Raw genomic sequence first — 16,998 nt, forward strand, 5'->3', positions numbered from 1 at the left:
CGTTTCTAACTTGTTTTCACTATTGTACATTACTTTCCATTTTCATTAAGTGTCACAGTGTGTAAATAATAATTAAAAGTTCAAGGGGTAGCATTTGTAATGGGATGAGAATGGAATGATATTGGGCTGGATCAAAATTATAGGACAAATTTTCCACTTAGATTAGTCTCATTTCACCAACAGAATGGGCTTTTTAGGGCTGTTTTTCTATGGAGGCAAGCTCAACCTAGACCCTTATTTAAGATTCAGACATTTCCTGACAGTGTAAATCATCCAACTCTGTCTACTTCATTACATACAGTCATTCCAATACATCCTCATGGACTTTTTGGATTTGATCATTGATGATTTATCATAGCAGTTAACAGTAGAAGATCAACTTCATTGTTTTAATTAGACCTTGTTGCAAGAGAGTTAACCAGAAGAGACCCCTGTGTAAATGTAGAGAATGAACTTTTGCCGTCTGGAGTGCTTTAAGAGCATCATTGATCCAGCGACAAGCCAACAATTCTCGATGTAACGTCAGCATCCTCCGTGTGTGCTGATTCTAATGGGTATTTCTGTCTGAACTGGAAGCAGGCTAGAGGAGTCCTCACTCAAAATGAAAATACAATAGGCACTCAGATACTTGCTCTGGAGCTGAACTTTTTATTGTACCGGAGAACAGATTCATCAGGCTGGGTCTATGCCATTGGAGTTAGTCCAAGAACATGATTTCATGGCTCTATACCATTGGTCCATCTAAAACAAGCATTGAATTTTCCATTCTCTCGCTGATTTTGAGCTCAGGCTTACATCTTTTAATAAACTGGAAGCCATACGAAGAGAGGATGGGTCAAGGCACACATGGGGAGAATACCAGGGATGTGCTGCGAACTAGTCCAAAGCTATTCTCTGTTGCTTAATGCATGTGTAGCTTCTGGGTGAGAATTAACTACATATGGGCAGTGGCACTAGTAACCTAACTTGATTGGCATCAGTCTCTATTCCGCAAACAAGGGATCATAAACTAACACCTCCATTGGCATCACTCTCACTTTTGACCCGGTGCAGTTACTCAATGTGTCTGCCTTCACAGTGTTATCTGAAACGTGAGGACAATAGTAGGACATATCCTTTCTTCCCACTATTCTCCAAATTGCTGCTGAAGGCAAATCCAGATGCTGTTTATTTTAAGCCATCTTCCCATATTATCCTGAATGGTGTCAGTCTCCTCAGTATCTACTTCTTCTGTAATACACCCTGTTCCTTCATATACCCATTCCTTCATTTCTGCATTTGATACTGTGTTTAGTTAGCAGGTACCTTTGAATGTCTGTGTAGCTGGCACTGAGCTACACTCAGAGTGTTTAGTGGTGGACAAGAGTTATCATTCTACTCAGGGACCAGTTCAGTGAGTAATGCAGAGGAAGAGGAAGCCAACTATTGTCCAGAAATAACTCGTTATCATGAATGGTATCAAGCCATGATGAAGAATTTTGGCAGAGAATGATGATGTTGGTTGGGTTCTTTGTTTTAGCAAAGGTGGAAGGAGTCGATCTTAATAAGGAGATAAATTCTCCACTGAGCTGTGCTCAAGGGAGGGTCACACACAGGGGAAGGGTGTGTGTGACTCCAGTGCATGGGCCTGTAGTACCAGGCGGGGGAGGTGGAGATGATTGGCCTTCACAAAACGATTTCTGACTGTGAAGAGGAATTTGGAATTTATTCACGTGCAATATGGAGCAAGTACAATTTTCCAGGCAAAGGACTGAAGTCAGATCATTCTAAGTGCACGGCGAATGGATGACGGAATCAGAGTTGAAACCAGTGAGGCGGGTGGAAAGATACAGTGGAAGTGGAAGCCAGCACGGGCCCGGCCAGGGGTTAGGAGGTAAGAGTGCCTAGTAGGAAGGTTCCTGTAACATTAAGGGCGTGAAAACAAGAAATCAAGGGAAGCTTTAGCTTTCGAGCCTGCGTAGCCGAAAGGGTCAGCGGTGACACCCGGGGTGGGGGTGGGGGCGGTACAGAAGCGTAAAGCAACATTAGGCTTGCGAGACAAAACTGTTATTTGGCTTTAAACATGGTGGATCTGGACGATTCTGAGTTGTGCAAGTAGCAAGTCAGGTTTATTAAAAATATTCATGAGTCCCAAGTTTGCGATAGAGTCAAAGTGAAAATGTAGTAGTGACTGTGCCATCTTCCTATGCCGTATGAAGACACAAAAAGTACTCAAAATAGTCTGTAGTTGACTTAAAATGTCAAATGAAGAAACCACTCCACACTGAAAGGCAATTTCCTCTTCTTTTTGGAGGGATTATTGGGGTTTAAACTCAGTACCTTCAACTTTCTAGGTAGGTGCTTTACTGATGAGCCATTCTTCGGTCCTCCCCCTTTAAAAAAAATTTGTTTTTCAGATAAACTCCTAATATGTTGACCTGGCACCAGCCTTGGACCGGAATCCTCTTACCTTGCCTGCTGTAAATCTGAGCTTACAGGCATGAACTACCATGCCAGGGATAAAAGGCAGTGTCTTCACTTGTAACCTGAAAAACAAATGCAGCAACTGAACTTTAGCCACATTAATTGTCTGCTGTTTAAAATGACAAAATTAGTTCCCTCTTTGTCTTTCTGTCTCATATTCTCTCTCTCTCTCTTTGGGAAATGCATTGTATACCAAGAATATAAAGTTGTAGATATTAACATAATTATAGGAATAATGATTGTTAGCATAATAGTACATTTTATACCTTAGGGATGTTTGGTTTTGTCTGTACTCCTGTCTCTCTTTATGTCCCTTTTTTTTTTCCAGAAAGTTCTGCCAGCTTCAAGCTTACATGGTAGTTCATGTCTCACAAAGAAAATGGGATTCTCTTTTCTCTCCCAGCATGGACTCTCTAAAATGGATTTTGATGATCAGGAAATCCTAGAGGGAGATCCTGGAGGGCCAGCCGGACACCGCTGTGCAGGCGAAGCGGGTCACCTTGAATGACAGCACAGCTGAAACCATGTTATTGGGAAAGAGCAATCCCCCAGGGGAAAGGACATGGTGGGGCATGGACACCCCACTTCTTCTGGATACTGACAATGAGGCCCTAGCTCCAACATTAAGAAGGCAGATTGTAGAACAAGCAAGCTCAGTTTGGCTGAGGATACTTTAAAGTTGTGTCTTATGTAGAGCTACGTTCTAAATGCATTAGGAAGATGAAAATGAAAAGTCATTTTTGCTGAGACAGAAAGGTAACTAAGGAAACAATTATATTGGTGCATTGAGAGACGAGAGGTCTAATGGTGTCTTGTTTTGCCATCCACCGTGAATGATTCGATTCATTCCTGTTTTTCATTTTCCAATATGTAAGCTGGAGATAAATAGCTCTCCATGTCTGTCCCTTAAAGGCTTTAGGGAACAAAGAGTGAATCCACTTGAATTCAAGGATTTTATAAAAACATGCATTTCCTCTAAAATGCATGATTTTGGGGGTGTTTTGGTTAGTTCTGGGCTTAAATGCCTTTCCTGTTCACAGAAACGGAAGGCACAGCGTGAACAGCCTTTTACCCTCGTTTCATATTTTTAAGTTTGGACTGCCCTCTGCAGTGATATTTATTGTTTCAGATGCCACACCGTACAATGTGCCTTCCTCAGTGAGTTGGTGGCTGAGTGTGGGAAGGGAGATCATCACCATGCGTAGCTCAGCCATTACCTATTTGCTTTCTTGTGATAGTTTCCTACCTTTGCTGATCACGATTCCTTTTACAAAATGGAGTGAGGGAATATGTTCGAAGCCATTCTTCTAGGCCAGTGTCACTCTGCTACCAAATCAGATGTTACACGGAGAAAAAGCATACCACACAGGGTTGGTTGTGTGTTCCTCTAATCCCGTCTATATAAGAAAGGTAAGTAGGAAGTTGATAGTCCAGATATGCCTGATTAAGATGCACATAGCCCTAAAATATAAAAGGCTGGGACATGAGCCAAGTAGTAAAGCATCTCCCTAGCAAGCACAAGGCCCTGCATTCAAACCCTGTATTTGGGGGATGGGTGGGAAAGGAGTAGGAAAGAGGAAGAGGAGGAAGAGAAAGACGAGGAAAAGGAGGAGGAGAAATATGAAGAGAAGGAGGATGGAAGCAAGCAAGAGAAATAATATAATCACCTTTAAATTGTGATGTCAAAAATATAATTTTTTTTGGGGGGGGGGGGTCCGGTTGTGGGGCCTGAACTCTGGGCCTGGGTGCTGTCCCTCAGCTCTTCAGCTCAAAGCTAGTGCTCTTCCACTTGAGCCACAGCACCACTTCCTGCTTTTTTCTTTTTGCTTATGTGGCGCTGAGGAATCGAACCCAGGGCCTCATGCATGCAAGGCAGAAGTGGCACTGTGGCTCAAGTGGTATAGCACTTGCCTTGAGCTGAAGAGCTGAGGGACAGCGCCCAGGCCCAGAGTTCAGGCCCCACGACCGACCAAAAAAAAAAAAAAAGCTCAACTATTTACTTACTTCTCAGTGATTAATTCGGGTGTGAATGGACAATGGACAAGTGTCAGGACATTGACTTGCTGGACAGATCAGAGAATATCTGAGGCTGAGAAACTCATATTAGCCTTAAGCACATTTGTACTGTGAAAGCAAAGGGGAAAGAGGAGCAGGAGCATCATGTATAGCAGCTAAAGCACATTTCAAGTTATAAACTGTCACTAGAGGAAACACAAACTCATTATTTCATGATAAAAGATTCAGTTCATCAAGAACAAATAATAATTGTAAAGAAACACATTCATGGTATAGCCTGTGAATTCACTTGGAGCCTCTAAATGTAGAAAGCAAGTATTAATGGATATGAATAAATGAATGAATAAGTAGCAATGTGATAATACTCAGGAAATTTTAATACCATGCTCTGCAAAAAAGGGAAAGATCAACCAGGTAGAAGATTGAGATGGAAATGATAGAATTGAACGATACCTCAGACAAATGGATATAACATGAATTTACATAACCCTCCACCCAACGTAAGCTGGAGATATAATCTTCTGTAGTTTATGTAGAAAGTTCTCCAAGACAAACCATATGGTAGAAAGCAAAACAAATCTTAACAAATTTAAGAAAGTAGAAATCATATCAAATACTGACCACAATGTTTCTGACCACAATGTTATGAAACCAGAAAGCAGTAGCAGGAGGAAGTTTGGTACATGGACAAAAATGTGGAGACTAAACAGTACAATCCTGAAAAACCAACTGATTACAGGAAAGACCAAGAGGAAAATTAAAACTACCTAAGATACGCAGGAGTGTAGACACAGTATATCAAGGGTATGGTATATGACAAAAGCAGATGTAAGAGGGAAGATTTCAACACAGAACCCTACATTGAAAAAGGACTAGTGATTCCAAATGTGCCCCCAACATCATGCCTCGGGGACCCCAAAAAGAACAAAGTAAATCCAGTGTTAGCAGAAGAAAAGGAAACATTGAAAGTTAGAGTAGAATTACAACAAATATACACAACGAGAATCAAAAAGATTTATTTTCTGAAAAATAAGCCCAATTAACAACCTGTTAGGTAGACTAAACTAGAAAAAGCAAAGGATTCTCAAATACATAAAATTTGAAATAAAAATGGAAAAAATCACAACATATACCTCTGAAATAGAAAGGATGGGGGAATGTTAAGAACAATCATATGCCAACAAATTACCAACAAATTTGGTAATTTTGAGGAAATGGCTAAACCCCTAGAGAAAAAATAAACCTAGTAAGGTTGAATTCCAAGCAAAGAAAATCCCTGAGAAGATAAGAAATGGTTTGCAGTAGTAATTAAAAATCTCTCAAAATGTACAAGCACTGCTTCTATTGAACTTTGAAGAATTGACAGACTTTCAAAACTTTTCTTTTAAAAAAGTATATAAAGAGATTACTTCCTAAGATATTTTATGAGGTTGGCCATACCTTGATACCTAAGTCAGAAAAAGACACCAAAAGGTAAGAAAATCCACAGAAGAAAAACTCTCTACTGAACAAAGATGTGATAAATAGCAAAGTGAATTTTAAATTTCATCAAAAAAGACTAGTCATGATGACTACTGAGTTTTACTACTGTCAGCAAGCTTAGTTTTATGTGCAATACAGCCAAAGTGATTCACTAGACTAATAGAATAAAACACAAAAGCACTTAGCCATATCAGTTGATGCAGAGAAAAAAAAAACATTTAATATAGTTCAACATTCTTTTTGATAAAATTCTGAACATTTAGGTATAAAACAAAAATTCCCCAACATAATAAGAATCATTTTTGGAAAACCTGTAGCTAATATCATGATCAAAAAGAAATATTTAAATTTTATCTCCAAGACCTGGTACAAGGTAAGAGTACACACCACCAACATTTCTATTCAACAGAGTACTAAAAGTTGTGTCAGGACAGGTAGACTAGAGAAAGAAATCAAAGGTAACCAAATTGGGGAAAAATTTAAAACTATTACTATTTATAAATGATATGATTCAATATGTTGAAAACCAGGCTACACACACACACACACACACACACACACACACACACACACACACACACACTTACTTATACACATACATCTCTGTCAGATTCAGTAAATGAAGTCAGTGAAGATGTAGCAAATAAAAAATAAACAAAAAATTAATATACAAAGTATGGTATTTCTGTATATTGATAATAAAAATCCTGAATGATCAAAGAAACAGTATTATTTACAGTAGTATAAAAATACCTAACTAAAATCTGTCACAAAAACTGTTAAATAATGATAATAAAAGATGCATGTTTTCTCTCATATGTGAAAGTTCTAACATATACAGTTAGACATATACAGGGTCATATTCACATATGAAAACTGTATTACCTAAAGTTTGGTATATAGAAGGGAGAATTCTAACGGTGCAGCTCCTTTAAACAAGGAATTTACAGTCCAGCAAAATGAATACCAGGAAACTGGTTACTTGAGTTGTCGTTGGAGGAAGTAAGGTCAAGAGGAAGAAGGTGGACAAATTAAGAGAGGAAAGGTGGCAGAATGTAGGCATAATATTCAATGTATAGTTGTGAGAATGTGACAGGTAAACTGAGGGGATGAGTGAGTTTGGGTGAAGGAGAATGAGAAAAGAAATGACATTGATCAAAATGCTCTGTGCTCGTAAGCCGACATGTTGAATTTTAACCCCTTTGTACAACTACATGAAGACAATAAACTTATAGCAATAAAAATAATGATGAAAGAAATGCAGAATGAAAAGCCGGAAGCACCAGACATAAGGACGGGGCAGAATTGATTGTAAGGGCCTTTAAACAACCAAAGAAAATAGCTCATCTCAAATTTCCATGATGATAAACACTTCCAATCTTTGTGTTTTAACTTTACTACCAATCTTACGACTTTTGAAATTTCTAAAACTGGTTCAGAGCAGTGCAGGATGATGGATCTAATGTATCCTGCATTTGATTCCATGAATGAGACGTGTCATGGTAACAAAGAGAGATTCTGAAGAGACAAACAAGAGTGGATGCTAATACAAACCATGCACTCTGGTTGCTAATGGTGTGCCAGTATAGTTCCACTGATGATAATAACTGTAGCAGTGTAGTGGAAGATGTGTATAATGACAAAGCCTGTTCGTATGTGCAAGGGGAGGTGATTGGAGAAACATTTTATACCTTCATCTCGATTGTGCAGTGAACCTAAAACTATTCTTAACAAAATTAATATTTGAAAGTTCAGGTGGTAAAGTGCCGGCTGTGATCAAGAAGCCAAGCAAGAGAGCGAGACACTGAACTCAAGCCCCAGTAATGGGGCGAAAAAATAATAATTAAATTTTTAAAAAAAAGAAAAGATAAAAACCAACTTGTCAGTTTATACGTGCTTTAAATGCCACTTTTGGGAGACTAGAAGCATCCAGTGGAAGTTTTCCCCAGGTATCGTTGTGATATTTTCAGATCTGGTGGCTATTACCGAAAACAAGACTTGCACTAATTGAGATTGATTTCATAGACCATGGACCCAGATAACCATCATTAACGGGCATCCAGGATGGACTAAAATCAATAAGACTTCCGTTATCTTTTTTTTCTTTAGAAACCCTTTGAATTTCTCTTCATTTGTGGCAACCCCCACAGGCAGCCTCTGACCTGGGAGCTGAAAGTATCTTCTGTCACAGGCCTGGGAAGGCTGTGGACAGCCGTGTTTGTAGGCCTTGTTAACTCGGTAGGCGTGAAAACAAGAGCCACTTGCCTGTGAGCTAATGCAGCTTCTAAGGTGTCAAAAGAGCTTCCCAGCTTCCTCTGCCAGCTGAGACTCCGGCGTTAGAGAAATCCAGCTCCATGCACACATGAGCACCGTAGCGACACGGACCTTGCAGCTTGTGAGGACAATGTAGTGTGGATTTTAAGATTATTTCAGCCATTATGATTTGGGGGGAGGTTAATGGTTTTGTTTTGTTTTTTAATATTGAAGTAGTTGCACAAAGGAGTTGCCATTGAACAGAGCAGGTTGTGAATACCACGCCTCTTGACCAATGTCGCGGATGGCAATTTGACATTGTCATTAAAATCTTAGCACCACAAGTGGCAAGGGAATGTGATCCATAGCTTCTGAAACTCTCCCCGCGGAAGTAGTTAACGTGAGGGTTGCTCCTACTCTCTGGCCCAACAGAATGTGTGCTTTCGCCAGACTCAGGTTTAGCACAGGACTTGATTATGGATTCCAGATACTCTAAAATTGCCCTTCAGTTGTGACACTTTTAGCTGAGTTTTGATAGTTTGAATATGCCACTTTGGGGAATGGAGAAGACGGAGTGTCACTATGAAGCTCAGGCTGGCTTCAAACCTGTGACCCCTTTGCTTAGGGCTCGTGACTGTGTGTCAGCATGCCCGGCTTGTTCTTACTGATGTGTTAAAGTTACAATGAGAAGCAACGCACCTGCCCCAATGATCCACTTCAATCATTTGAATAATTAAAGGCTGGAAGATGGTATGCATATGGGTTATTTCTCTTTTAGGAAAAAAGTGAAAAGGAGAGCAAATATGAACACCTTAGCACACATAATACTTTAGGATTGTAAATTCTTCATGTATGAGTTAAGCTTATAAGAAAAAAAGGTCTTCGGGGGCACTTTATAAAGTACTAGTTCTTAAAATATTCTTTTGAGGGGAAAATGATCCCAGTATCAAGAAAAAGGTTTTATCCTATACTTGAGTTGTGACTGGAAATTACTTCCCATCTCTGTTTTAGGCACACACACACACACACACACACACACACACACACACACATACACACACACACATTTGTTTTTCTCCCATTAAAATCTTTTCTAGTATAAATTCCCCCCCAGTTAAAGAACATAAGCATCCAATATTTATAATGGATGATTTTAGAAGCTTTTCTGTATAAATTAACTTAAATTATACAGATGGTGCATAGATAGCAAACCAAAATCTTTTAGATTATCTTGGCACAAATGTTAAAATATCCTAGACAGAAGAAGAAAAAAAAAAGCACTTAGACAAATGTATGCAAGTGAACACATTATATGGTTTATTATCTTGGAGCCAGAAACCATTAAGAGACTGTTTTATTTTTTAAAAGGGAAAACCCAAAAACACCTTTTTAAAATGTATTAAGATGCATAATGAATTTTCAACCTGCTTGGAATGTACAAGTGCTTTTGCCATTGGATGCTTCAAGTACCATTTGCAGGTGATCAAGTATATCCACAGAACTAAAAGGCCCATCCCATCCAGTTTCCATGAGCTCCACTTCCATTAAACCCAGAGGCACTAACATGGTATTTAACTAACATAATATTGTCTATCTAGGAGGTTTCACAGTGCAAATTTTAATATATGACAGGCATTGAAGTTGCTTCTTTGTATTTCAAAACTTTCCTGTACACACAACCCCCAAAATCATTCCTAGCCAGACACCTGTGGCTCACACCTGTCATCCTAGTTACTCAAGAGGCTGAGATCTGAGGATCGTGGTTCAAAGCCAGCCCAGGCAGGACAGTCCACGAGACTCTTATCTCCAATAAACTACCAGAAAACCGGAAATGGCGTTGTGGTAAGTGGTAGAGCACTAGTCTTGATTGAAGAGATGAGGGACAGCACCCAGGCCCAGAGTTCAAGCCCCACAACCAATAACAACAACACAAACCATTCCTATCTTTTGGGCAGTCTGAGTTTCAGTCTGAGTTTCAGTATGAGTGAACTTTGCTTATTGTTCACATCAGGTTACACCTATTCATCTCCTTGAGCATTCATTGTTCAAACATTCAAGATCCTCTCTTCCCACGTTTTGAAATGTACAAGTTCTCTTCATCTCTAGTCACTCTGCACTGCATTAACACAGAGCCTTCTTCTCCCATCGAACTGGAACTTAGTGCCCATCTACCTTTCCCCATTCCTCCCCACCCCCAACCTCTGTAACACAACAGCTATTCTCCTATCTTAGATTCTATACGTAAACGAAATCGTGTAGGAATTGTCTTTCTGTGTCTGTGGTACCCAATATAATGATCTCCAGTCACGTCCATGTCACCGCTAATGACAGAGGGGCTATAGAGCAATTCGTTGTGTGTGTTTGCCTCATTTTCTTGATTCATTCATCAGTTGTTAGACAGTTGTTTTTATTTCTTGGTTAGTGGGACTAGTGCTGCAATAAACATGGGAATTTTAAAATTCTTTCAACACTCTTGTTTTGTTTATATATATATATATATATATATATATATATATTAGCAGTGGAAGGGCTGCATCCTGTGTACTTGTGTTTTTAATATTTTGAGAAATCTCAGTTCTGTTTTTCTTAATGACTATAGAAGCGTTCCATTTTGCCAACTCTTGTTATCATTTCTCTTTTAATAATAAAATACCCATTTTTTTACCAGACTGAGGCAATATCATGTTGTACTTTTTATTTTTCATTTCCCTCATGATTACACATTTTGTACATTTTTCATGTATTGTTGGTCTTTGTTAAGTGTCCTTTTGAGAAATGCTTATTTAGGGTCCACTGGCCATTTAAAAAGTATGTGGGTTTTTTTTGTTGTGATCCGTTTTGTTTTTTGCTGTTCAGTTTCTTTCTTTTTTGTCCTGGGTATCAACCCAGTGTTGACGTGCAGCTTTCTCCCATTCTCTAAGTCATGTTTTCATCCTGGTGATTTCCTGTGCTGTGGAGACGTTTTGCTCGAATCCCACCTGTGTATTTTTGTGTGGGTTTCCTGTGCTTTGATGACTTCTTCCTGAGTTGAACTGATCTTTTATTAGTGAAGACTTTGTTACTACTAGAAGGTAAAACAACACACTCTGTCTCACAGGATAGCATTCCACGTTATAGTCAGTACCCCATGGGTACTGACTACTGAAACTCTGTGTATAATTACTTTTTAAAAAACGCTTTATAGTCTATTTGCCCTGCTTTTGTTCTGTGTTTTAAGTCTTTGAATTTAATTTTGAAAACTTTCGAATAATGGTTCTAACGTTGAGCACTGTAATAAATCTTCCTCTGGGTTCCCACAACAGAACCGATTCTCCTTGTAAAGGGAAGTGGGTGCCATCCTACCTCAGTGGCAATCGCCCCATTCTTCAGAGATAAAAGTTAAGTACATACAAATACATTTGTTATCCTTCCTTGTACTATATTCTAGGTCAAGGAAAAAGTACTCTATTGGTTAGTTTCCCCAAATTATAAAGGTAAATCAATATTGTCTCCTTATGACACATAAAATGGAATGATTTTTCTTCTTGAAAGAATATTTTCTTTTAATTCTGGAGTCTTGTACTTCAAGTTATTTTATTTGTAGTACTTTTGAGAGATGAGGTGTACCTCAATTTGAATATGTAAAATTGCTTTTTAACATTTCAGTTTTCTTTATAAAGAAGTCAAGTGTATCTTGTTATCCTAGCTCTACCCAAAAAAAAAAAAAACCCAATCGAGAAATGCTCTATCTTCTACTTTCTATAAATAGATATTTCCCAATATAAGCAATTCAGGTGATCAGCAAATATATGTAAAATATGTAAAATGTGCACTTTCCTTGATGATTGGGAAATATAAATAAAATCACAATGTAATAGCATCTCACCCTAGTTAGAATGACTATCATACAAAGGACCAAAATAGCAAACACTGGCAAGGATATGGAGAGAATTCCCTGGCACAGTCATCATGCAGAAACAGAGTTCCTCAAGAAACTAAGCCTAAAACCAAACTGCTGTCCAGCTTCCACATTGCTGGGTATCGATCCAAAGAGGTGAAAATAGCACAGCAGAAACACTCCAATTCTTGATTTTGTCATTGTGCTGTTCTTAATAGCTAAAATATCAAACCAACCTCAATGTCCACACACAGAAGACTTGATAAAGAATGAATTATATGCCCAGCGGCATACTATTTGGTGATAAAATGACATGTAATCATTTGTAGGAAAGTAGACGGAAGAGGCAGATGCCCAGGGTGTGACTCAGGTGTACAGAGACAAGTTCCACATGTTCTTTCAGGTGAGGACAATTTTAACAGGTCAGATTGTGCACTAGTGATTATTTGGGACAGAAATGGTGGGTTTGGGTGCTGGTAGGAGATTTGTTCATGGATCTCTGCACATAGACAGAACAGTAAGTCCTAGTGACCTGGAGAATGGTGGACAGAAAACATTTTATGAGCAACTATCAAAAAGAGAAGTTTAAAGGCTCCAAACAAAGTAATGATGAGGACTTGGAAACACTCGTTAGCCAGATTTGATCCATGCATACTATACTCGTGTGCTGAAGAATCACAATGCAACCACAAATGTCTGTGATCATTATGTGTTAACAGTACAATTTTAGAATATGAAAAATGGCATATTAACCCTGAATTGATGATCACCCATTTTATACATGTATTAAATTGTCCTACTATGTTCCATTAAATTATCTAGTTGCAATAATTAGCAAAAGAAGATGTCTGTCATATAAAAGCGACATGATTCTATTAAGTACAAGACATTTTTTACCTAGAAGTTGTATTTTTTTCTAGCATTTTTTCACTTTCCTCTAAACTGCATTTTACATATTATTACTAAATAATAACTAAAAATAACTGATATTTTCCATGTGTGTTTTGTAGAGTACTCATGGTAATAATTAGGTACATTAGGAAAGAACTCTGTCAGAAAAAAAAATGAGCTCTAATTAAGTCAGAAGTCATCTTTCCCTTGGGCAGAGAAAGGGTCCTGATTGCTTCTGTTAGGTAGGGAGGACAGGTCGTCATTATTTTTATTTTGCAGATCAGAAAACCAAATATGGAGTCGAACTCACAGGTACAAGTGTAAGAGTATCTGAGCGCTTGTATGTATGAAAGTCTGTATGTATAAACTCAGCCCATGGCTGTTCATGTAACACCTGTCGTGGGTTCATGTGTGCTTTTTCTCTCCCAGAAACCACAGCGAATGCAGAAACTCATGATCATGACACCAACCGAACTTGCTTCATGTGTGCTCTGTGTGCTGGCATAGTGCTATGGGACAGGACTTCAAGGTCCCCAACTTCAGGGAGCTCGCAGACAGATCTTCAGTTTTAATATTCTGAAGACTGCTGGGTCACCTAGCATTGACACTTTGTTGGTAGGAATAGGAAGAAGGGAGAAAAGAAATACCCGCTGCAGGATGTGGACCTGGGCCCTGGAGGCTCCATAAGGATTTGTTAGACCTGACAGAACGTATTTCACTGCAAGTCACCTGGCAAAGCTTTGGAATAGAAAAGGACAAAAAATAATTACAGGAAGGTTTTGACTGAGTTAATCACGAAGATGTGATAGAAGCCATCACACTCTGTTTGCCACGAAATGCAGCAGTAGCTAGCTTTGCCAGTTCCCACGTGGCTATGATCTTTAAACTCTCTCCACTCATATGTGAGCTGCTATTTTGTTTCTAATTTCTGACTCAAAATTTGAATTTAGGGCTGGGGCATGACTCAAGTGGTATAACACCTACTTAGAAAACATAAGGCCATAAGTTCAAAACCCAGCACATCTCTAAGGGAGAAAAAAGATGTAGTTTTTAAATGGAAAAAACTATTTATTTATTCATGACATTTCTAAAAGGACACTGGAAAGAAGATGTACACACACAGTTAAGGATGATTGTGTATGTATGCATGCACATTTGCATGTCCCAAATAATGCACCTCTATTTGTCTCCAACCTATTAGGTCAAACCATTTTTATAACGTGGTCAAGAGCTTGATTCTACTTGATCTTCCACCTGCTAAGTTTCATTTTGCACTATCTTTCCCAGCAATTTATTTTTAACATTTTATTTGTTGGGACATCATTAATAAAAAAAAATAGCATCTTTCTAGGTGAATGGTGACTTTAGACATTGCAGTAAGAAAACAAAGAAATTCATACTCTCCCTCTTTTGTCACATGGTCAGGTGGAGTTGGAAGTACAGCCTACGTGTGGCGTCAGAGAATATGTCATTGGCATGTAGACACCAGGGTTGTTACACATGGGCTACAGAGCAACAGGAAGAATCTGCTTTAAACTTCTCTCCCACAGAGTGCACCAATGATTGTTGAGCATTTGTCAGACTAAACGGCAGGCACTTTGCAGGATGACCTCATCTGATTTTTCAGGACAATTTTAAAATGAAGCTCAGGAAAAGAAAGCAGTCTATTGGCAGCCACACAAGGAAAATCTCAACCCAGCCGTTGGATTCCATATCCAGTAATTTTTCAATTGTCTTTCATACATAATGCAGTAATTATTCATTGGCATCTTGTCTGTCACAACTGTAGTGTAATTATAGTAGCCACGGAAAAGGGCAAGTTATATTTAATGTAAGGAATGAGGTTTGCTACTGTGGTTTTATTCTATTTTGTTCATGTTCACTGAGCACAGAAAATAAAACGTAAGCTCGATACTCACCGTTTTTAGGTCTTATCTCTCTCTTAATAAATAGATCAATAATACAGGCCTCTGCTCTGCAGGTCTGAAAGAATGGCCTCTCTGAAGGTTCTTTCTTAAGGACAGCACTTCAATACTTGGGGATAAAAGACAGAAAATAAAATTGTTAGGCTATTGATTTACCAGCAGGGCTTCAGGGCCATGTCTAACAACTGTGTGCTTTAAAACGGCTGCGCCAGGCTCACAAGGATGCTTCGAACCTAATTTGCTAAAAACCATTTTGGTATCTTCTAAGAGGACATAAGTTTGCGGCCAATTCCCATTAGCCAAATGAAGAACACGTTAACGTTGGGCCTTTATTTTAGCTGAATCTGGAACCTATAAGTAGCAGCACTCACTAGTACAAAACGGTTATGAAGGTCACAGTAGAAGCAAATGAAATAATTATAGTAGCTAGATTGCAATTTGTACTGTGTTATAGATAAGACACAAACCGTTGATTTAATATTTAGTCTTCTTTACAGAAGGACAGGGACTAGACAGTGCTCTGTCTGAGAGCCTGACCATCAGACAGAAGGCAATTGTAGACTTTTGAGAACACCTTGAAGGTCTATGTTAATGTGAACTTTTGAAGTCAGTTTTGTTACCTGTCATTTATTTCACTAGTCAATGAATAAACCAAAATACATTAAATAATTAGACAATTCAGAGTTTATTTCATCCATTTCCAGCCAAACTCTTATATGACAGTGGCTTTTTTTTTGTTTTTTGTTTTTTTTTTTTTGTCAGTCGTGGGGCTTGAACGCTGAGCCTGGGCGCTGTCCCTCAGCATTTCAGCTCAAGGCTAGTGCTCTACCACTTGAGCCACAGAGCCACTTCCGGTTTCATAAGTGGTTTATTGGAGATAAGAGTTTCTCGGACTTTCCTGCCCCGGCTGGCTTTGAACTGCAATCCTCAGATCTCAGCCTCCTGAGTAGCTAGGATTACAGGCGTGAGTCACTGGTGCCAGGCTCGACAGTGGCTTTTTTATGCCAACTTAATTGCTTTCAATTATGTAAGAGTTCAAGGTATCGATGCATTCGAAAGACTTTTCATGTAGAACAGGTTGCTCTTACTTCCACTGAAGTAGTTAATGGGGTTAATAAGAAATATTTAAGTGTGCAAAATATTGTCCCTTTTGACAAATGCTCTTAGTTTAGATTTCCAGGATGATAGAGTTATCCATGCACCCCAGCCTTTCCAGCAGTGCAGAGTATTTGTTTTTCTTGGCTAATCACTTTTCATCATTTCCTCAAAAACATTCAGTTCCCTTCTCTTCCCTTCTCTTCCCTTCTCTTCCTTTCCCTTCCCTTCCCTTCCCTTCCCTTCCCTGCCCTGCCCTGCCCTGCCCTGCCCTGCCCTGCCCTGCCCACCTCCTCCTACGTGGTCCCCTAATTAATCAAACTCCTTGGTGCCCCTCTCCCAGAAGTCTCAGAATAGGGTCCTTTCCTGCTCCAGCAGGATAAAGGGTGAATAGAAATAAATCATGAGATCAAATATATGACCAACTGACGTTTCAGTTCAGGCTTCAACTGAACTTGCTGTTGTTTTTATTGCAAGTGTCTGTTCATCATCTCTGGAGCCATTTTTAAGATTAATTTCTTTAATCCTTCCTATTTCCTCCACTAATCTCTATTAAATAAACCTGAATTTGTCTTTCCAGTCCATTTCTTCTCACATACTGTTTTATTTAGCTATCGAATGCTAATACCCATGTTTTTGTCTTTCAAAGACTCTTCTCATGAAAAAGTCGTGAATGTCCATTCTCAGTGAACCAATAGACATAGCATAATCTTGGGCGATCACTCCAGAAGCAGGGACTGCTTGTAGCAGAAATCCACATTAAATGCTCAAAAGAAAGCAGAGTAGAAATTTGAACATACTGATCCCAAAGGGCAACTTTTGTTTAAATAGGGAAGAAATCATAAATGATCAGTGGAAGAAAAGCTGGTGGACATTTGTGCATACCAGCAGCAGGCCAGCTGGACTCCTATCGCTTAGGAAGCTAGCTAGATCTTGTCTTGGGCTTCTCACCCCTTCTTTCTCTGTCCATCTCCTTTCTTCCCTACCTTCTCTCCC

At 39.0% G+C, this 16,998-nt stretch overlaps 1 long non-coding RNA gene across 1 annotated transcript; it reads left to right on the forward strand.

Annotated features, from left to right (window-relative positions):
• Positions 1 to 11,552: 11,552 nt before the first annotated feature.
• LOC122127215 lies at positions 11,553 to 14,896 on the forward strand. The gene is made up of 2 exons (XR_006151096.1): positions 11,553 to 12,494; positions 14,408 to 14,896. It is a non-coding gene; the product is annotated as an uncharacterized LOC122127215 (long non-coding RNA).
• Positions 14,897 to 16,998: the final 2,102 nt, after the last annotated feature.

This window comes from Dipodomys spectabilis, unplaced genomic scaffold, assembly GCF_019054845.1.
Source record: "Dipodomys spectabilis isolate Male_0828 unplaced genomic scaffold, ASM1905484v1 ptg000297l, whole genome shotgun sequence".
NCBI lineage: Eukaryota > Metazoa > Chordata > Mammalia > Rodentia > Heteromyidae > Dipodomys > Dipodomys spectabilis.